The sequence below is a fragment of the Suricata suricatta genome, chromosome 4 (assembly GCF_006229205.1).
Source record: "Suricata suricatta isolate VVHF042 chromosome 4, meerkat_22Aug2017_6uvM2_HiC, whole genome shotgun sequence".
NCBI lineage: Eukaryota > Metazoa > Chordata > Mammalia > Carnivora > Herpestidae > Suricata > Suricata suricatta.
In genome coordinates this window covers 41,032,561-41,056,793 of record NC_043703.1, presented here as the reverse complement: position 1 = coordinate 41,056,793, position 24,233 = coordinate 41,032,561, and the positions used below count along the sequence as shown (strand labels likewise).

At 34.8% G+C, this 24,233-nt stretch overlaps 1 pseudogene; it reads left to right on the top strand.

Annotated features, from left to right (window-relative positions):
* Positions 1–5,915: 5,915 nt before the first annotated feature.
* On the top strand, positions 5,916–6,229 carry LOC115290494 (annotated as a pseudogene).
* Positions 6,230–24,233: the final 18,004 nt, after the last annotated feature.

The window sequence follows — 24,233 nt, the reverse complement described above, 5'->3', positions numbered from 1 at the left end:
TGTACATATCTGCTGCTGAGATTAAAAATGAGCAGCATCCTAGTGTGCACCATTAGATTTCAGCTTAGTTCAATCATCAGTGAACAAATCCCAATTTTTTAGACATTTATGAATTTAACATTTAAACATTTATGAATTGAGAGCTTTGTCTCTTCAGTGTATTTGTTTAGACATTTGATTTGGAGAAGGATCATACTTCAGTCTAAGGAACAGTGGCCACTTCTTTATGTAAAGTCAAGGTACCACTGCGACCAGGTTGGGTGCTTTCTTTTCCATTTGACATTCACATTTGACAAGTGGAACTTCTGAGCCCCTACCACCTTTTTAGCCATTGAATTGGATTTGACCCCAGCCCAAGATTGGACTGTCAGATTGGGCAATCGTATGCCATTTATAGGTCAGATATTTAAACACAAATCCAGTATAATTCACCACTTCTTTTCCAAAGGGTGTATTGAAAATGCCACTTTCCCATTCTGTGTGCAAGAAGCTTGGAATTTTGCACTCCATTCTGACAAATAATGTGCTGGACAGACAAATATAAAAAAATGTCTTACATCCACAAGATTCTTAGATACTGTTTGTGAGGTAGGAGAGATAGGCTGATGCAGGGAATCATTGCTTACTTGAGTGGATTCACAAGTAGAAACCACTGTGGGAACCAGTTTTGGGTAGAATACCTGAACTGTTATTGATGAATTCCTGGAAGCTCAGTGTGGACAAGTCTGGGAGTTAAAAATCCTGGGTGACCCAGTCATAAAGATTGCTCCAGCAGTATTGTAATCTCTGTCTTCACAAGCTTGAGCTAGAGTAAATATTGGTGGAAAAAATATTGGGGAAAAAAATCACATCTTGCTTCCTGTGAGGAGTGCAGAGTGGGAATGTGTGGGAAGGACCCATTTTGGAAAATGCTGGAACATGCTTTAACAAGGCTTACCTGCAGGAGAAGCTAGTTAGCCAGAGCCTAATGCACTGGGGTTTTATCAGAGCAAAACTGACTTGGTGGAAGGGAAATACCTAATTCCAGTCAGCACTAGTTTTCCTTGTAAGAGAGGAGAAAGTGCACAACTCCAAAGGGGTGTGTCAGGTAGCAGCATGAGGGAAGCAGCAGAAGACTCCAGAAGACTTCCAGATAGAAGACTCCTCCCTTTGCCAGTCACTTGAAGTGGGAAAAATTCAGTTACTGGAGCATGTGGCTCAGAAGTGTCATTTCGGTTGTCCGCCTCAAAAGTAGGATTAAGCGACAGCGTTTTCAACATTATCCAATATACTGCAGTTTGTTGTGATTTGAGACGCCCAAAAAGAATACTAATTTGTGGGCCAAGTAGAATTTTCATGTGCAAACCTTAATGATGCAAAGGTCTGTTTTTATATATCCACTTAATATCTTACAAATATAAAATTCTCTAAGAACCCAGAGAAAATGTTAGATTTTCTCCTTTAAACAAATGGAGAAATGCAAACGTGACATTAAAAGGCTTCATTAATCAATATCTGCTTACTTGTCAACTATCAATGTTTTATCCCTTTGTTAACTCATAAGTATATAATATAAAGACCATTATTGTATGTAATTCTCTTGAGTACAGTGTATTTTATTACATTTTTTCCAATTATGCTGTGGAGTGAAATGACAAAGTCACAATGCCCCATGAAAAGAGTTTTAAATATTTGTTTCTGATCATTTGGATAGTTTTTCCAAAGCATGTTGTATCTTAACTATTATCCTATTCCCTGGCACACTCAGCATTCTACCTTGTACTGAACAGGCTCCCCAAAATATTGAATTCAGTAGTTAAGAGTGTGTGTGTGTGTGTAGGAAACAATAGAAACTTCTAAGCAGTATTTCTGACCTTTTAAATTTATTTGCAAGACTTTCATAATAAATATCATCAACAAATTGTCTTATTTCTGTCCCTCTGATGGATATATGGAAAGTGGAAAGAAGTAGCCACTGGGTTTCCCAGTTTTTACATGAAAACTGGAGAGCTGTGGATAGCTTGCAAGACATCACTTTCCCTCTGGTGTTTTCATACACTGATGGGAACTAGTTGGGTCAGCAGCACATTTGATTCAGCTCCAGAAGAAGCAGACTTCTCACAAAGAAAGGTGTCAAAATGGATCAGAATCAATAACAACTGCCAAGCACTCAGGGCCTGCTCTGGCATGTCAGTCACGGGGATACTAGGGAAAAATAGTGATTTCATTGGGCTTTGGAAACACACTGCAAAAACCTAGGGAAAAGTTAACTTATTTGTGTATTTTAATGCATTTTAAATGAAAAATAATATCACTTCTGAGGTTTAGCTCAATAAGTGTGTCATATTGTCTGTTTTCAAATTCTATATTGAATTTGCAAATGGTCTTTCATAAGTTGTGTTCCAAATACACTTTTTTTTTTCTTTTCAAATTTTTATTTTAAGTTCTAGTTAGGTAACATACAGGACAATATTGGTTTCAGAAGTATTCTGGGATTCATCACTTACATACAACACCCAGCATTCATGACAAGTACCCTCCTTAATACCCATCATCCATTTAGCCCATCCCCCCACCCACCTCCCTCCATCAAGCGTCTCTTATGGTTTGGTTCCCTCTCTCTTTTTCCCCCTCCCATATGTTCATCTTTTTTTTTTTTTTTAATAGTTTATTGTCAAGTTGGTTTCCATACAACACCCAGTGCTCTTCCCCACAAGTGCCCTCCTCCATCACCACCAACTCTTTTCTCCCCTCCCCCTTCCCCTTCAACCCTCAGTTCATTTTCAGCATTCAATAGTTTCTCAAGTTTTGCATCCCTCTCTCTCCCCAACTCTCTCTCCCTCTTGCCCTCCCCCTGGTCCTCCATTAGGTTTCTCCTGTTTTCCTGTTAGACCTATGAGGGCAAACATATGGTATCTGTCCTTCTCTGCCTGACTTATTTCGCTTAGCATGACACCCTCAAGATCCATCCACTTTCCTACAGATGGCCATATTTCATTCTTTCTCATTGCCATGTAGTACTTCATTGTGTATATATACCACGTCTTCTTGATCCACACATCAGGTGATGGACATTTAGCCTCTTTCCATGTTTTGGCTATTGTTGACATTGTTGCTATGAACATTGGGGTACATGTGCTCCTATGCATCAGCACTTCTGTATCCCTTGGGTAAATCCCTAACAGTGCTATTGCTGGGTCGTAAGGGAGTTCTATGGATAGCTTTTTGAGGACCCTCCACACTGTTTTCCAGAGCGAATGCACCAGTTTACATTCCCACCAACAGTGTATATAGAGTTTGATCATCTATATAAAAGTCACTGTGGTGAGGAGTATGCTTCTACACATTATGACCCTTAGTAACAGTATACTTGTCAATAGCAATGTTCATTGACTGATGAATGGATAAAGAAGAGATGGTATGTGTGTGTGTATACAAAACACACACACAATAAAATATTAAGTGGACTGTTAGGGCTATCAAACTGAGGACCATTGTCACCTGGAGAAACAAGAAAAGAAGGTGACTCAGTATTAGATAGAGGTGGGAAAACAAGGGGAGATGGAGGGTCAAAGATCTACTTTACTTAATTGACCTATTTGTTTCACATTTCTTTAGAGTAATAATCTCACATGCTTATGAAAGCAACTATATTTCTCTCCGTCTTCCAAATGCATGCCATGTGTTTACAGGGCCTAAAATGAGATGTAAATTTTAAATACAATTGTATAGGAAAAACTGTCATTTTGCATACATTCAACATCATATCTCCTATTGCTTTACATATTTTATTTGTTCTCACAATAGTCATATATGGCAAGGAAAATGAAGTAGAGGTTAAATAACTAAAATATTTTGATAGCAATGGTAGTTCAGGGAATCAAACACATGTTTAATTTCAACTAAAGTTCTTATTACCTGAATTGTATGACGTTGATTTCCAAACAACATACTTCTGTTTATCCAAAATAAGTATCTTAGTATGCACATTCCAGGTTGTCCTTCCTTTTATTATTTTATTATGGACTAAGAATACCTATCAGTTATTTTTTTATTATTTCCAGACATATAATTTAAGCTAATGACTCTATTGCATTAAATATTTAATAACCACATCTTATCCATTCTGAATTATTTTTCTCTTTGTGCTTTGTGTCTTTTTTTCTTGAACATCATCACTACTATAGATTGAATATGCCTAAAATCCCAGTCTTGAAACCTCATACACTGTGTGTGTGTATTAGCAGGTGATAGTATTAGGAGGTGGGACTTTGGAAGGTGCTTATTAGGTCATGAGGGTAGAGTCCTCAAGAAGGTGATTAGTGCCTTTCCAGAAGACATCCCATAGAACTCCTTAGCTCATTCTGTCATGTAAGGTTACAATGAAAAGACACCTGTAGGTGAGCTTTCACCGAACACATCATCTTTTGGTGCCTTGAATTGACTTCCCAACCTCTAGAGGTCTAGAACTAGTCTCACTTGCTTCATGAAAATGGAGTCATCACTTCTTAGTCTGGTTCCCTTTAGTATTTCATTCAAAATGTTGTATGAAAACACTTGAAGAAAGAAAAAAATCTTCATTAACAAACGAGAAATTATCCTAATCTTATTTTTCATGATTTTTCCACACTTAATACTTTTTGTCTACAATCACGTTTATGCATATTGTTCATTCATAAATTTAGAATCTTTGAGCAGCTACCATATATCAGAAACTGTTCTAGAAATTGGGTTTGCTGGGGGATGGGGCGCCTGGGTGGTTCAGTTGGTTAAGTGTCAGGATATCGGCTCAGGTCATGATCTCATGGTTTGTGAGTTTGAGCCCCATGCAGGACTCTGTGCTGACAGCTTCAGAGCCTGGGGCCTGCTTCTGATTCTGTGTCTCCCTCTCTCTCTGCCCTCCCTCTGCTCATTCTCTCTCTTTGTCACTCTCCCCCCGCCCCACAAAAAAATAAATAAACGTTAAAAATTAAAAAAAAACTGGATTGGGGATGTAACACTTAAAAACACAAAATAAATATCACCTCCATGAAGAATCCATTCTAGTGGAATATAATCAAATATAGATATAGAATATATTAGATGGTGATATATTCTATGTAGAAAATTAAGTAGGAAAGGAAAAAATTGGGATAAGGTAATGGTCATAGCAATTACATTAACTTTTTTTGTTCAGTAATCTATTAAGTTTCTAAAGTGAAATTTTGTAAACAGCAACAACATGTGTTCTGCTTTTGTTATCTGTGACTTTATTAGTTCCCTATTGCTGTTTAACAAATTAACACAAATTGACTTTTTTTTTTAAACACAAATTGCCTTTAAGCAGCACATATTCAGCAGTTCAGAGATCAGAATTCCAAAATGAATCCAGAGGTCTGTGTTCTTTCTGGACCCTCTTGGGGAGAATCTATTTCCTTTTTTTCATCTTTATATGCGGTCTATATCTCTTGGCTCATAACCCTTTCTTTCATCTTCAGAGACAAAAGTGTGACATCTTCAGCTTTTTCTGTCTGATTCTGACTCACATGCCTTCCTTTTATAAAGACTCTTGTGATTACATTCGGCCCACTAATTAAACCAGGATAATCTTTTGATGTCAAGATTTTTTTTTATCACATCTACAGAGTTGCTTTTGCCATTCAAAGTTACATATTCACAGGTTTTGGGAATTAGGTCATGGACATCTTTGTGGTGCTATTATTTTATTCACCACAGTGTTATATAGAAGTATAAATAAATGCATGCATGTGAATATAAATATAGATGACATGTAAATATGTTTCTTGTATATGAACATTTACATAAATATGTACATAAGAGGTGGGATGGTGATCTTTTCAAAAATAGAAAGTAAGCTTTAAGAAAGTAGGGAGAGGCTGAGCTCCAGTGTGGTGGTGGCAGTGGTGGCCCCAGCTGCAGCAAGAGAGTTTGGTGCCATGTCTTATACCATTTGACTGGTACAGCCTACCTGGAGGCCAGAGAGCAGAACTTATGCTGACTATGAATCTGAGAATGAGTGCATGGAAGGCATTTGTAAAATGTGTGAAGAACATCTGAAGAGAATGAATCCCAACAGCCCCTCTATCACATATGATATCTGTAAGTTGTTTGATTTTGTCATTGATCTGACAGACCTCAGCTGCCTCGTTTACCAAGCTGATACCCAGACCTACCAGCCATTCACAAAGACTGGATCAAAGAGAAGATCTACGTGCTCCTTTGTTGGCAGGCCCAACAGGCCGGGAAATAGTTGAGTTGGAAGCGGTAGGGGGACAGGGGTGGGCTTGGAACACAGGTGTGTACAGCATGCTGTAGGGGAAGTTTTGCATTAAGGAATCCTGTTTCCATTTTGGTATACTCCAGCCAAGATTGAATGTATTAGATGAAATGTGAGGATCTTGTTCAATCTGAAACTCCCATTTCCCCCTCCCCTTCCTTTTTTTTTTACGTAAACATTTTTATGATAATTTAGATGGAGTTGTTTGTCAGTTAATGTTGGTTCCAATCCTTCAAACTGTTCATATCTTCTTTATAACTTTCACTATACTAACCCTTCCTCAGGTTGGAGTGGTGGGTGATGACTGTTTAGTTAAATCACCTCAAGATAAAGTCTTAGTGAAAAATCAATAAAAATTCTTTAGCTATAAAAAAAAAAAGTAGGGACATTTAAGACATAGGCAGAAGACATGAATAGATATTTTCCTAAAGAGAACATCTGTAGATGGCCAACAGACACATAAAAAGATGCTCAACCTCATTAATCATCAGGGAAATAAAAATTAATACCACCTCACACATATCAGAGCAGTTAAAAGTAAACATAAGAAACAACAGATGTTGGTGAGAATGAAGAAAAAATGAAACCCTCTTACACTGTTGGTGGGAATGCAAACTAGTGCAGCAATGCTGAAAAACAGTAGAGAGGTCCCTCAAAAAGTTAAAAATAGAACCACCCTATGACTCATCATTGCACTACTAGGTATTTATCCAAAGGACACAAAAATACTGATTTGGAGAGGCATAGGGACCCCCATATAGCAGATTATCAATAATAGCCAAATTATGGAAAGGGCTTAAACATCTATCAACTGATGAATGGATAAAGAAAAGATGGTATGTGTGTGTCTATACACACACACACACACACACACACACACGCACACGCACACACGCATATACACACTAGAATATTACTTAGCCATCAAAGAGAATGAAATCTTGCCATTCCACAACGTGGATGAAACTGGAGTATATTACGCTAAGTGAAATAAGTCAGTCAGACAAAGATAGATACCATATGATTTTACTCAGTAGTGGAATTTAAGAAACAAAACAGATGAACATAGGGAAGGGGGAAAAAAGGGAGAGACAAACCATAGGAGACTCAGCTATAGAGAACAAACAGGGTTGCTGGAGGGGAGGGGGATGAGGGATGGGCTAAATGGGTGGTGTGCGTTGAGGAGGGCACATGTGATGAGCACTGGGTGTTTATTGTAAGTGATGAAGTATTAGATTCTCCTGAAACCAGTATTACACTATATGTTAACTAGAATTTAAATAACTTTTTAAAAATCAATCAATCTGAAGGAGAAAAAAAGAAAAAAAGAAAATCGGGACTTTTTGGAAAGAATACGCAATTTGGATTCAAGTAGCCTGGAACCAAGTTTGCTTAAACTGTGTGGCTTTGGCAAACCTTTCAACCCATCTGTAAATATATACTTCAAAGTTATGTTATAAGGCTCAAGAGAGAATGTATATAACATGTATTTTATATGCTTAAATATGCTTTTCCTCTCATCCACTGACCTAATTACAGCTACCCTAAAAAAGGGTGATATAACATGATAATAATAGAATATCCTTCAGAGATAAAATAGGAACTGGAGCAGTTGAAAAAATCCTGGCTTTGAATACTAGAATAGGAATACTGAATATTTTGAGAGAAAAGATTTTCACTGTGGAATAGACTGATCTGGAGATGAATTCCAGATCCATCAATTTTGCTTTGGAAATATGAGCATGCTGCTTCAGTGACTTCTACCACAGATTCTTTATCTATGTATCCATCTATTTATCTGCCTATATATGTACCTACATTTATTGGAGAGAATAATCATGTCTAGGATTATTACAACCATTAATTAGCATTATAATAAATGTTGTTATATTGAGGATGGTTGATACTAATAGCTAATGCTTTTATAATGCCTAATGTGTGCCTAATCATTTAAGCATTTTTTATGTATTAGTTTATTTAATTCTCCAAACGACTCTGAAATAGGAAGCATTTAGTCAGTATTTTATAAAGAAAGAAAACAGACATGGATAGATTAAGGCCAAGGTCCCACAGGTAATAAGCCATAGAGACAGGATATGCATCTGTAGATCAGTCTCCAAAATCTGCTCTAACCACTGGCTTATAAAGTTTAGTTCTACTTTTCTTCCTTCCTGAACTAGTATGTAATTTGACATTATATTCAGCCGTTGGTTCTTTATCTGTAAAACTAATACATAACAGTTTTCTGCCTTGTCTAACAAATAAGTTTGCTGTGAGAATAAATGTGGGGCAGAAGTAACATTAATAAGCCGAAAAGTATATTCTTGGCACCTTATTAGATTCTTTTACAGATTAGGAAGCAACACTTAGGGGACAAGTGATTATCAAGTCACACATCTACTGAGGGACATGAGAGATTCTAAAGTCCAAATCACTTCTACCTAAGTATCTGGCACCTCCTGAATATAATATGAACTATAAGCATGACATATTTTTGAAAATATACAGGGAAGAAGGAAACGATATTCCCTAGAAACTGATAAATACCAGTTGTTGATACTGCAGCTGTTTTGACCCACACGGCAGTTGACAAACTTTTCCTGTAAAGGGACAGAGAGTTAAGTATTTTTGGCATTGTAGGCTATCTAGTCTCTTGCAATTTCTCACCTCTTCTGTTGTAGTACAAAAGCAGTCAGAGATAGTACATAAATGAATGAGCAGAGTTGTGTTTTAATAAAACTTTACTACACAAACAGATGGTGAGCTTGATTTGGCTCAGGGTATCATTTGCCGGCCTAGGTAAATACCTATAATTTAGATCTGTGAAGAAGGTGATATATATTAAACAAAACAGCAAACTAAAAATGTTCTTTTGGTCTAAAAGGAATATTTCTTAAGTAATAATACTAAAGATAGTTTTTGCATTGCACATTCTACTTAAGGACTTATGTAAATCGTATAAGATCTTTCTGAAGCAGGTGTATTTTATAGTTAAGATGTTAAGCAAAATTTGCAGGGATCCACATGTAATCAGCAGTGAGGCTGAGGTCTGAACCTAGTCTGTCACCCCCAGTTCTGTCATATTAACTTTTAGAGACGATCCTCTTTTTACTAGATCCATTGACCTCTTAACTTCTATAACTAAGGTTGGTTAAACTTTACTCTTAACACCACAGACATTGAGGTAGAATAACTTAATCTTCTCTTCATGCCAGTGCTACATTTTAATAAAAAAAAAACTATTATGTATATGGAAGTGTTACTTTTCATGTAGAAGGATCACCAGTCAGTAAAACTCAGATCACCAAATATGATCATTTTATCTGAAACTATGTTGAAGTTATTTTATCAAAAAGTTTAGTTTTAATTGATGTTATCAACATTATAAATGTACAAAAGATACAGAACTATACTTATTTATTAACTTTAAATTGTTAAATTGAATCCTCTAAGATTTTGGGTAGATTTTGTAGGTTCAACACCTAGAACAGTGTCCATACTTTACTGTTTTATGTAGTGGTGTAATTATGCATTGTACTTACCTGTAAAATAGAAATAAGTTAATCATTTGATCTTTGCAAATATTTTTCCATTTTAAAGTGAAGGTTGGTTTGTACCAGTTTACATTTAAAATGATAAGTAATGTTAATGTTCTTTACTATTATTGGTAACAAGAAAATGTTAAGTATTAATAAAATATATGTATGTAGATGTTTGACAGTTACTGAATTTAGTATGATTCCTAAAATTATAAAGTATATATTGGCATATGTTGGAATGCTTCTTTTGCTAGAAACAAAAATAATTTATTTTGTGTAAAGATTTTTATAAGTGATACTGAAATTTTTAAGTTACATTTTAAGACTACATAAAATATTTTCAATTTAATATCAATGTCTATACTACATTTAATTGGAAAGCTCTATAAACTTGTAAGATATTTGAGTATATATCCTGAGAAAAGAAAAATATTTTATTTCAACTCTCATCACAAAATAGCAGTTACTAAAAATGAAATGATGTTGCAGTCTCATTTAATTTCAACATTTAATGTGATATAAAATTAGAAAAAATTATTTCTCAAATTACTCAGTATTTTTTAAATAGATGTTAATTGTACTGTTATGTTAAAAAGCTCAACACGTTATGCTGGGAAAGCTTGGGGAAAAACGCAATAAACTCCCTTCAGTCTGAATCACCATCAAGAGAACAGAAACAAGTATGTGTCAGAATGCTCAGTATTGTAGCCCAGGGGGACATAACACTTGCTATGTGTGGGGGAGAAACAGCAGGACTTTTCAGTAAAAAGGAGACAGGGAAAACTTGTGATCACAAAACAGAAAAGCATATTGCTGATAAGACATAAGTGTTAGAGGTTTTCTACAACCTCAAGCTGTGCTTCTCCCAACAAAAATCTCATACTAATTTACACAAGGCAATTTTAGTTGCACAGCTAGAAAGAACTATGAAAAATGAAATTAGTTGTTCTTTTAGTAGGGATGATTCATTGCAAACTTTGAAAGTGCTTTTCTCTTTTGGATTCTTATAAAATAGCTGACACTAGAATTGCCTTATAATTTTTTTTCTAAAGATGGGAGAATAGTGTTTTTTTTTAATGAATATATTCTTACATTCTTATTGAATGTATTCTTACCCTTTTCCATGAGAATTTTCATGAAATTTGTATACTTGGATGAAAGGAAGATTAAACCACACTTGTAATGTTGCTTAAAGCCTGCAGGTTTAGCCTTGCTCTAACTGAAGGCCCACCATCACCTATGGAAAGACTGTTCTCCATCATTTATTCTAGAAGTGCAGTGTAGACGGGAGGGGTTGTGAGGGTGTGGAGTGTCAACAGTGTATCCCATCCCTCTCCTGGCTTGGCTTCTTATTTTTCTATTGTTTCCCAACCCAGAATGTATAGATCTGTCACACTGACATGTAAAGAGAAGGGGTTACTCTTTTTTGTCAAAGTCTATGGTGTTTGTAACATCATGAATTTAAATTAAAAAGGAAAAAAATGAATCAAACCACTTGAAATGATTCTATAGACTGTAATATGGAGTGTTTCTATATACTTATTATTTTCTGGAAGTTATTTATGATTGGCCATGGTACCCTGAAATGAATTTATTTGTGAGTCATCATAATTCCAGTTAGGTTCGGTTTTTTTCAGGATCGGAAAACTCAGAGAGAAGTAGTGCCTTAGGAGGTGAGAAAAATGAATTTTCTAGGATTGAGTGAGTTCACGAAAGAAATCAAGGGGATTCTGGCTTTCATTTATTTGTTCATATTACTTTGTCTAAATTGTATTCATTATATGTCTATCAGGGTTGCAATAGCACAGGATTTTTAGAGTTGCACTAGTGCACTCACTATTTCTGTGCACCAACCAATCGTCACCCATGTAGAGAATATCTGGGTGAGATCCTTACAACTACTACTAATATATAAGATTCACTTTGTACTATATTCCAGAAACTATGGTCTGCCTTCACATATCATGTCTCATTTAATTATTTGAAATCTATATATTTTAGCTTCAATTATGACTGTTTTACAGATGACATTGAGACTCAGACACTTAAACAAAGTTATCTAAATACATCAGAATTAATTAATGTTTAGTCCATGACTCAAACATTCTACTTACTGACTTTAAAATCCATTTCTGGAAACAAAGTGATAATATATGTAGTCTTTCATCTCCATATTTCCTAGCTGATTTTACTCTCATTTATTTATTACTGTTATGAAATTCTGCTCAAGAGGCTAAGGGTAATATCTACAAATGAAACCTTCAGTTAGGCATTCAGTGATCAAAACCTGCACACAGATATCAGGTCTCTATTCTTCTTTAGTCTCTGCCTCAGATGTCTGTAAGTCACTTGGGTTAACCTAACTTGTATGCTTTAAGCGCTCACTCATTTAGCCACCTGAAGAAATTTCAAGTACTCTACAAAGCTCGTTTTTCATGAAGTACTGAAACTATACAAAGCTTATGGTTATTTAAATCACTTGCAAGTAAATACGTTTTCTTCTTTCTTTGATCATGTACAAAAAATGCAATAATAATTTTAAGATTTTTTTCAAAAAGTATTTTCTGTCTTTATGGTAGAACTCTTTTCTTTGATAAAATAATTTGGAAAAGTGAAGAAAGATTTAAAGAAGGACTGAAGGAAGGAAATCCTAAAATATTCACAAAAAAATCAATAAAATAATTAAATTTTTTCTTTACTATAGTTAATCCATTTCTACCATATCTATATCTGTCTGTCTACACACACACACACACACACACACACACACACACACACACACACTCTTAGTCTTTGAAATATCATTAGATCTTTGGATAATACCCAAAAAAATAAATTATCTAAGATGTACTCTTGACACTATTAATAGAATGAATATTTTGTAGGCTTCTCAATAGAGATCATTTTCTTGTGCATCACAAATTATAATACTAAAGTAGATGTGTAGTAAGTATTGCATAAGAAATGTGCTCCAGAGTAAAAATATCTTTTAATGCTGCCTTTAGAACTTACAAGTCCTGAGAACTTAGTGTCACAATCTCATGTCTACATTTCAACTACCTTCATGATAAAATATACATAGTTTAATTATGCATCATTGAGTTATGGTAATTTAGATAATGCGTGAAAAGTGTTAGGTACAGTGCCTAAATGTGTCAAGCACTCAACGAAAGGCAATTATCATTATTACTATTAATACACATTTTTGCTTTTAAAAATATATATCAGAATATGCTGAATTCCACTGTTGTCAAATGGCATTGTTGAGATCTCATTCTTATTTAAGCCATTTTGATATTTGTGACACCACCATGAGTTGGATCTCCTCATAGCTGGTTTTCAATCTGTAAGGACCAGTATGGAAATAAAAATTGCTAAAATGTTGAAACACCTCCCTTTTTGATAAATAATACAATAATATTTGATATAATGCATGATACAATTGAGTAGTAAGTTATATTAATAATTTAAATTCTAAAATAAAATTATTAATTCAAACCAGTTTCCAGAGGATTTTATATCAGCCACTGATAAATTGTTCCCTTTTGTTGCTTGATTTAGTTAATAATAGAGAAAATGTTGGGGTGTCTGGGTGGCTCAGTCAGTTAAGCATCTGTCTTGATTTCAGCTCAGGTCATGATTGTGAGTTCGATTCCTGCATCAGGCTCTGTGCTAACAGCACAAAGCTTGCTTGGGATATTGTCTCTCTTCCTCTTTCTGTCTTCCCTCACTCTTTCACTGTGTCTCAAAATAAATATTTTTAAAATAAATAATAGAGAAAATGTATATAAAAAAAATTCAGCTAGTTTCATAATGGCTAGAACCTCCTAGGTAAAAGTAAAAGTCCAAACAGTGAACAAACTTTGTGCTTCTTCTTACCTTTTCCTCTTTATTTCTCTCTTCCCTCATTCACTTTTTCCCTTCTTCCTTCCTCCCTCTCTATCTCGTTCTCTGGCTCCTTCTTCCCTCTCTCCTTCTCTTCTCTTTCATTCACCACTTTTAATTGCTAAGGTGCATGTACAATTATTTTGGTTGAAAAGGCCTGTTTGTATTTGTTAATTCTGAGTAAATTGCACGTGTCTGGGGAAACCTTTACTTGAAATAGTCAGATGTGTGTTGGTAAAAGAGATGGTGGGGTGGGGGTTATTGCAGCACATATCCACATAAAAATAACAGGGTGATTTATAGCTTAAAATTTGGCCCCTGGAAGTTAAAAGACAACCTCACAAAAAGGTGACAGTGCATTACAATGGTCAAAATAAATCTCTTTAATAATTAGTGTTAGTTAATAAGATATGGAGAAATATGGAGAAAGACAATATTCAGGTTAGCACAAATATACACAAAAATTAATTTGAATGGATTGGAAATTTAAGTCCTAATGATAATATAATAAATATTTAGAGGAACAGATGGGAAAAAACAACTTTGCCAATTTAAAATGGGCAAAGGACACTTAAACAAGATAAAACATATTGAAGGTTGATGGGGACAGAGATGAACTGTAACACCCATACATAGGTGATTGGTTTGTAAATTGATAACGTTTGGAAAACTCTCAGTAGCTACCATAGATGAATATATAGTATCCTTTGATCCTATTTAATTTGGCTTTGGTCTCCCATTGTTCCATCTGATAAAAATCTTCTATTTTTGTCCTACCAAATCCTTTTCATTTTTCTAACCTTCTAATGTCACAGTCTTCAAATGGACTTTTCTTCTGTATTTTTACTTGCTCCAGAATAATACAGTTTAGTCTTATGAGGGTAAAATTTGATGTAGATGATAACAAAGACATATTTATGTTTCCTGCCTATATGTGTTCTTTAAACTCCATACAGTTGCTGGAATTTTAATATGTAGTGAAGCTTGTAAGCATACCTTCATTCAGAAGAGTCTTACTTTATTATTCTGGTGTAATTAATAAGTTAATGTGAACAGATCCAAACTTTTTTATTACCCTATACAAATGATCCTCTGCACAAGGATTCCTTGTTTTAAAAAAATGAACTTTATTAAAGTTAAAACCTAACACTTGACTCTTCACTCTCTCATCAACTTCATGTCTCATAGACCTGGAAATCCTGTTGATGGTATTAATAAAATATTGAACATGACCATTACTTTCCATATTCACTTCTAAAACTCTGGTCTAATCTACCATCATTGTTCACCTAAATCATGGAAATCAAACCCTACTTGATGACTTTGCTTTATCTCTTATTCTCACAGCATCTGTTTTTCATACAGAAACTAGAATAATTCTTTCAAAATATAAATCTGAACTCAAAAGATTTTCTCATAACCATGAATAAAACCCAGTATCCATACCCTGACTTGGAAGGCTCCTGATTTCTGCTTAAATCTCATCTCCCTTATTTTCACTTGGACTCATCTTGCCTCATCCCCATTGCTTCCTTGTAGTTTTTCAAATACTCCAAGCACTTTCCCCATATGCTCATCACATTAGTTGTTCCTTTCACCTGAAAACCAGCTCCCTTGGATGTTAATAGAGCTAAGTCCTTTCCATTCAATCCTGGTACTGCTCCAGGTATCTCCTCTACAGACAAGGCCTTTTCAACCATTCTTTCTAAAATGTGTTCTTCTAGTACTAGCTTGTGGTCCTGTACTGTTTGAATTCAAAGCAGTTATAATCACTTCACATTATTATTTACTCTACCTTCCTCTATACTTTGTGATGGCAAGTGCTTTGTCTGATTTTATTAAACACTCGATCTCAAGGGCCAAACAAACAGTAGTCATGTAGGAGATACTTTGTACATATTTTTGAATGAATGAATAAATACTCATTATTTAAGGTATGATGTGTGTATACATATGTATACACACACACGCATATATAAACAGCTTTACTGAGGTATAATTTATACACAGACACACATATTTAATGGATATAATTTGATAAATTTGGACATATGAAAACCTCCATTATACCATCAGCACAATCAAGATTTAAGAGATTTCCAGTTACTCTCAGAATTTCTACATGCCTCTTTGTTTAGTGTGTGGTAAGAATAGGGAACATGAGAGAAAACTAATATGAAGTCTTCATTTAAAAGTATTTCATGAGTGTATATTATTTTTATTTAGTTTTTAATACAATTTATTGTCAAATTGGTTTCCATACAATTGGTTGCGCATCCCAACAAGTGCCCTCCTCTATGCCCATCATCCACTTTCCCCTCTCCTCCACCTCCCATCAACCCTGTTTGTTCTCTGTATTTAAGAGTCTTTTATGGTTTGCCTCCCTCCCTCTGTAACTTTTTTCCCCTCCCCGATGGTCCTCTGTTAAGTTTCTCAAGATCCACATATGAGTGAAAACATACGGTATATGTCTTTTGCTGACTGACTTATTTCAGTTAGCATAATACCCTCCAGTGCCATCTATGTTGCTGCAAATAGCCAGATTTCATTCTTTCTCACTGCCAAGTAGTAATCCATTGTACGCTATGTCCAAGCTCTTACCCTTCAATAGTAAGCATTATCCAGAAGAAGAAAGACATTAATCAATAAGCACACACAATGGGCAATCATTAGCAAGTTCAAGATGTTCTAGGTTAGAGATATTTATGTCACAGAAATCAGATTTGACTATATTGAGGAAATGATAACTGAGCATATACATGATTGATATGTAGGAGTTATTAATGCCAAGAGGTAGAATGGTGACCATTCTACCTGGAAGGTAGAAAGTTGAGATGTGTGGTCACTCTTTTGCATTTCAAAAAGCTCTGCACTCTGGGGTATGGAGAAATATTCCTTCGAGGAAGATAACAGAAGAGGCAGACACCAGTGAAGACTAAAGCAAACAAGTGCAGCTATTTGTTGGCAAACCTAAGATTTGGTCGCAGTTTTTTCATTATAAGAAAGAATTAGCATATGGGTATGATATCAGTATCTTTTCCTCACTACTTATTAGATCTTAGACATTATGGGCTGAGCATTGGTCATCTTCATATCTCCAACTCCAAACACAGTGTCTTGAACATATTGGGTACTCAGTAGCTATCTGCTGAATGAAAGTGTGGAATGTGAGTCTCTTAAAGATCACCACTAAAATGTTTGCCACTAGTGTTTGATGGGACTAGACCCAAACTCTAGGCTCACGGCAAGAATTGAAGCAAATTTTGGAGCCCAAAATAAAACCTGTCCCTCCCTAGTTATCTGCTAGGGTACATTTAAGGTTTTCTCATTTTGCTGCCCTCTGTGAACATTTAATGATGTTTCATGTCTATGAATTAAGTAGTCATCTCCAGTAAGTGAATGATGGTGATAAGATTAATGCCACCTTTATCAAAATAACCTTAGATTATATTCCTTCACCAATAAAATTGAGTTTAATTTGTATAGCTAAGAAGTACACTTGAATGCATCATAAATTTAACTTCAAACTATATAAACACCTCTCTCTCTGTGTCTTCGTTTCTCTCTCATGCCCTTAGCACTCAGAATAATGCATCACAAATTTTTGGCATTCAAGATATAAAATATTTTGTTTTTTGATGAAAATCTACTTTTCTTATGCATTTTATATAATAACAGATATATTTCCAAGTAATAATATAAATGAATACCACTCAGCAGTATCTAAAGTGACCATTCATATAAAATGCTTACTTTAATTCCTTCACTGATCAAATTAACCTGGCACTTACTTCATCCAATCTAATTTTCTTAGTGCCCAGCCCCCTATAGGTTAATCTAAGAATAACAGTAATTCATCAACAGGAGACAGTATTCATTTTATTTACATCTAAGGAGTAATCCTTATTGTTCTCTACCAAGTAGAGACTGTGTTTGTTATTAATTCATAATAAAACAGTTTTAAAAATATGCATTTTTGCCATAAATTATTTTGAAATAATTGGGCATGAAAAATAGTTTTTGTTACCTACTTTTGAATACGTTAATTTTACTAGGGTCTTTTACAGAAGTCATTCGCTGTATTCCAGGCATCATTCCATCATACCATATACACTTAATATATTTAAATTTTTGTTAATTTTGTCTTTACTAGCTAAGCAGACTCCACATATGATGCATGAAAAAGGAAAAGACCAAAATAAAAGCACTTGATTATTGATCTTTTACATTTAATTATCTTTTTTTCCAAAATTAGATTTTGCTCTTGGCTTTGATTATAAGTAGATTATTAGAGTGCGTTTACTATTTCTTTTCTAGTCACATTCAAGTAGAAACTTATTCATTAAGGCTCTGTGTGTATAGATAACCCTGATTAAATAGAAATCTAATATCCCTATCTATATAATGTTCATAGGTTCAGCAAAACAACATATGAATTAAACACACCCAATGATTCTCTACCAAAATCAATTAAACTAATATTGAATAGGATAATCTTAAATGAGCATAGTTTATATAAAGCTTGTATTATAATAAAAATAATTTGCTGACATGAGTTTTTGGTATAACACTGAATTAGTACCAATGTGGAAATATTTTATTCAACAAAAAATGAACTTAGGTTATAGTCATTTTGATTAGATGCTTACCTAAAAAGATAATAATAAAAGTTAGATATCGAGGTAGACTAAAAATGGCCACAAATTCTTTGCTGATTCTTCCATCAATTGGTAGAATACATTTCCCTTCCCTTGGATCTGATCTATTCCTCTGACTAATGTGAGGAAATGACACTGGGTGATTTCTGAGCCTGTGTTAAGGATTTTTGCAGCCTTCTCTGTGGTTCTTCTGGAACTCGAAGATACTGTGCTGTGATGAAGCCCCAGAATGAAGGGACACATGGGGAAAGAGACTTGGTCATTCTAGCTGAGGCTCCGAACACCTGACCATGAGTGAAACTATCTTAGACATCAAACTTCATTCAAGCTGCAAGCTGACTAACCCCGGAGGAAGTTCAGGCAAGATCATCAGAGAAGCATGCAGCCAACACACAAAGTTATGGGAAATAATCGGTATCATTTTAAATCATTAGTTTTGGGGACATTTATAAATCAGAGATATTTAAAACAGTTCATCTATATGCAGGATGGTGTGATAAAGTGAACATCAAGTGACAGAGGGGAAAACTTAAGGTATTAGGAAGGAGGGAAATTTCAAAAAGACTTGTTAAAGAATATATAATTAAGCAGAGAACTTTAAAGGGATTAAAATTTCATTAGAAATGGAGTCATATTGTTTCTTCTTTACTCTCTACTTTCATTCTTTAAAGTTCCTTTTACTCTTGTGCTCGGGTTCAGACACTGTGGTATTACTTTTTCATCTTCCTTTTCCGCATTCTTGAATACCTGTTAAAGATTGAATTTACTAGGTAAAACATGCCACCTGAGTGATAATGGGAGCATTTTATTTTCACATCCAGTCTGTCAAGTGTTGCTTTTTTCTCTTTTATTACTAAATCTTAGATTTGTCTCATTGGGTTTATAAATAAAATAAAATGTGATTAATAAAATAAAGACAATAACATGTAACATAGATATATATATGTATGAATAATTGAAATAAAAACAATTGTTCAAAAGACATTAAAAATTGGTCTCAGTTAAGGATTATTCTACATGAATGTTTTTATGTGAGAAAATATTAATTTCTGTAATCTGGTAATGTTTCCTATACATGTCACAGTCATGTTTCTTTTCATTGAATAGCCTAAGATTATGCTGCTGCTTCTGGTCGGGGGACACACACTGAGAATTACTCTATTAGATTTTTGGAGCAACTGGAAATAAGATACTTCTCGCGATATAAAATCTGTGCAAATAAAAAATAATCAGTGATAAAAGAAAAATATTGCATAATAAAGTAATCAAAGTAATGCCCAATATTTATGTAATCCATAACGATATAAACATTTAACCATTAAGAAAAAATGTGATATTTGGCCATAGAGGTTTTAGGAAATAAAGATATTGTAGTGTAAAAAAACAGTTATCAGCCTCTTAAAACAGAAACTAGGTATCTAGATAATTTTTTTATGTAGAAAATTGATGTAAATAAAAAAAGTTGCCAAGGTTTTATGTCTCAACTTTGTCAAGGGACCAGAATAGAGTTTGAGATTGGGATATTGTAAAGTTCTATTCTCTGTCATTAGAAGAAATTAAATCACCTTAATTTTCAATTCTGTGCATATAGAGATGGAGGTTTATAGATATAGATAATTCTGTGTACCTATATCTGTAGTTTATATAGAAATGTAGGTTTGTATATTTATATACATAGAGAAATGTATACGAATATATCAACATCTATATATTTGTAAATCTCTTTCTATTAAGACAGGTACATGCATGCAAACACATACACATGCACACACATTTTTTTCTCCATTGGTTCTTTTTCTCTGGAGAACGTGTGTACAACTTGTGTTGATAATATTTTGGATCAGTCCTTATCACATATTTAATAAAAACTACTCTGGAAAACATTTCGCTTAGTAAGGAAAACAAAAAACAGGCACCTGGGTGGCTCAGATGGTTGAGCGTCTGACTCTTAATCTCAGCTCAGGTCATGGTACAGTTTGTGGGATCAGTGCCATGGTAGGCTCTGCACTGACAGCACAGAGCCTGCTCTGGATTCTCCCCCTCCCCCACTCATGTACATGCGCGCGCGCTCTCTCTCTCTCTCTCTCTCTCAAAGTAAATAAATTGAAGAAAAATAAAACATTCAATCCTGATGACTTAGAAGTTCTACATATGAGGTATGTGAATATGTGGAAAACTATGCTTTAATCAGTAAATAAATGTGTAAAACATAATGAATACACATGTAATTAGGCAGAAATAATGCATCTAGTATGATTTTAGTTGATTAAAATATGAAATAGGTACATGATTAACCAAAAGAAATCAGGATAGTGTTTGCTTTGGGGAGGGATGAAGAGGGCGCTCATCATCCAGGAATGCTTATCCGGGAGAGGGGCAGGAGATTTCTGAAGGGCTAATCTCATTCTATTTCTATTTCTATTTCTAAAAAAAATTTTTTTAATGTTTTATTTATTTTTGAGACAGAGAGAGACAGAGCATGAGAGGGGGAGGGGCAGAGAGAGAAGGAGACACAGAACTGAAAGCAGGCTCCAGGCTCTGAGCTGTCTGCACAGAGCCCGACATGGGGCTCGAACCCACAAACGTGAGAACTGACCTGAGCCGAGTAACTGACTGAGCCACCCAGGTGCCCCTCATTCTGTTTCTTGAACTGGGCTCTATTTACCCTATTTACTTTATACTTAGGTAAATATTCTTGTTTTTTATATACTTTTCTGAATATATTATATAATACTATGAAAAGTTTTAATAGTCTGGTTTTACAATATAATTTTACTTTAATAAAAATGTACATAAAGAGATAACAGCCATATTAAGATGGGCATATTCTTATTTTTAATCTTAGTTTTGTTCATTATGAATATATTTTATAGATCTGCTTTCAGGTATTTAAATACTCCTCTCACTATTTAGAGAAGATAGTAAATAGACTTTTTTAAGTTTGATTATGTTTTTGATAGACATCTTTACAATGAAAAATTACTGAGTTCATCCTAATGTAAGAGAAGCAATACTTAAATATCTTCAGTCTAAAGAGTCTCTCTGATCTCTAAAGACTCACTTCATCCTTACTCTAAATTATGATTTCTTCTACAAGTGTCTGTTGTACTGCTATTGCAGGTTACCATTATTATTAGAGAATTCAAATTTCAGAAGACTATAGGAAATAACACAAAAAATTAATACTAGATAAAAAGTAAATAATTGTTGGAATAAGAATGTTCCCACATGTGAGAAATTTTATCCACTGTAATTTCTGGAGTGCGCTGCATCTCACAGTTGTGTTTGGCAGCAAGCTTCCCCATACAAGAAAAGGATTCATCCTTGTTTCCTCTGCTGATTCCTGTAGTTATATCTTCTGAGCCCCATGTGTTTTGTTTTTTTCCCAGAATTGTGTATGATTGTAGCAGCTGCAAAAATGGTCCATTTTCAAGTACCACAAAGAAAAGCAATTACTAGTATACTCTGTGGGCTCCATAATACAACTACCAAATTGTGATGTGAAGACAAATCTATGAGCACAAGAACCCCAGGTTACGGACATGTCTATCCTACAGATAGGATAGAATATCTTGGTATGAGACCTGTTGGGGAACATAAGTGGGCAAGTGGGATAAAAGCGACTTATTTTAACAAAAGTACCGCTTGAATAGTAAAGGATCTATCTAGGAAAGTATTCTAAAATGCCTTCTACCTTCAGCTATAGAAGTACAAACATACTTTTATGTGTAAAAATATACAAGTATCTAAATTACTGACCAACTATAGACCTAAATGAAAGTCAGGTAATACATCCTAATGGATCTTGTAACTGTAGATCTGAAAGGTTTTGATTACAGTAAATCCTCATGAAGAAAACTTTTTTCTTCCTGAATGTGACACAAAAGAAGTGTGGACTTGACATAGTTGTTGTTGGAAAGAAGGCAGTGAACTCCTTCAGACTAGGAGTGTAAAAGCAACAGTGACATTTTAATACCTCTAAACAGAATTGCCAGCTGTGATAGATTGTGTACATCGACTCTGTCAGTATACGTTGCAATTTCACAGGTGTTGGACAGATCCCTGTAATATGACTTGTCTCACTGCTGGTCACCCCCAGCCAGTTTGAGGAAGAAGTATTTGAGATATCCCCAAGTGCTGATCTCTTCTATTTTTCGGTGGTTCATGGTATACTTAGCACAGTAAAACAATAGACTATGATTTTCCCCAGACTTCATTATAGCAGGCAGCCTTTATGACATAACCCTGCAGGCTCCATGTTCTCTCCTCTCTTCACAGGCCCACAGGCTAGTAAGAAACCCTCCAAAATCATGATGAGGCACGAGGGCAGGTGGCTGTGTGCCATCTCAGCAGAAGTGTTGCTGAGATGAATTTAATAATGAATTCTAATCGGGTGGATTATTTGTTCTGCATATTTGGTTTTCCTGAGACCATAATGAGAGAACCATTGAGCAGTTTTAAAAAGTGGAATTGGCTACTGCTGCTACAGAGTCTTTTCTCTATTTTTGACCTGAGTCTTACGTGCCGGTGAGATATGCACAAAAAAGCACTAATGCTTAACAGTCAGTTGAATTTAGAGTAATAACCCATGTTTTCTATTTTGATAAGTCACTATTTCCACATGGGGTGGGGGAATCACAGTCAGCAATAACTTTAATCCCCCAGATACTTAAGGCAACTCTTCTCTCAAAGCCAGAGATATAATTATTTTCTCACAAGCTATGCATTCCAAGTTTGAATTTTCAGCACCATTCCCTTTTATTTCAGAGTGCACATAGCCCTTAGAGAGTTTTCACGTTAAGAATGCTGCTTTCTGGCAATGCTTCTTCTAACAGGCTTTAATCTCAAAATTGAGAATATTATGAACTTCTTCAGTTACAAATCATAGTGTATCTGCCATACAGGGTTATCTTTAATCAACAGATTATAGAACTTCTTATGTCACATAGGGTTTCAGTTTTAAACTGTGCTGCCTCTGAACTAAATTTCTTCAATCTTATTGTTCATTGTTATATTACTGGTGGGAAGACTGCATTGCAGAGACACCAAGTAATTTGTGCAGAGTTACAAACATGTTAAGCAATATGTCCTGGATTCAGATCTAGATAATGGGGACCAAACCATTGTATTTAGTCATTATGTGATAGTGCCTCCCATCTGTGACTTTGGTTTTATGTTATTAAAATTAATGTAGTTAGTGAAGTCATTCATAACTATTTCAGATGTTACATAGAAACGTATTAGTAAAGATATTGTGAAAGATACTGTGTGAACTTTCGATGTCAAGAGGAGAGATAACCTCTTAAACAATTTTATAAAGCTTTGTTCCTACCTGAGTGCTCATTTTTTAGTGAACGTACTAAAATAAAGGAATATAATGTATAATTAAAAATATTTACTTTGAGACCAAATCAGAATCACAAACACATTGGTTTTTTAGTAAATTGTGTGTGTGTGTGTGTGTGTGTGTGTGTGTATACACACACACATATAGAGAAAGAGAGCAAGCAATGAGAATCCACTATATACCTATTAGATTTGCAAATATCAAAAATAATGAGGGACACCTGGGTAGCTCAGTTGATTAAGCATCTGACTATTTCTGCTCAGTCGTGATCTCATGGTTAATGAGATTATGCCCCACATTGGGCTCTGGGCTGAGCCTGCTTGGGATTCGCTCCCCCTCTCTCCCCTCACAACCCCCGCGCTCTGCCGCCAATAAGGAAACATTTAAAAAACAAAAAAACCAAAAGCCAAAATAGAGACAACTTGAAATGGTGGCAACGATGTGGAGCGATAGTAACTTTTTTTCATTGCTGGTGATAATGCAAAAAGAAATACCGCTTTGCAAAGTAGTTTGTCAGTTTCTTACAAAATTAATTATATCTTTATCAT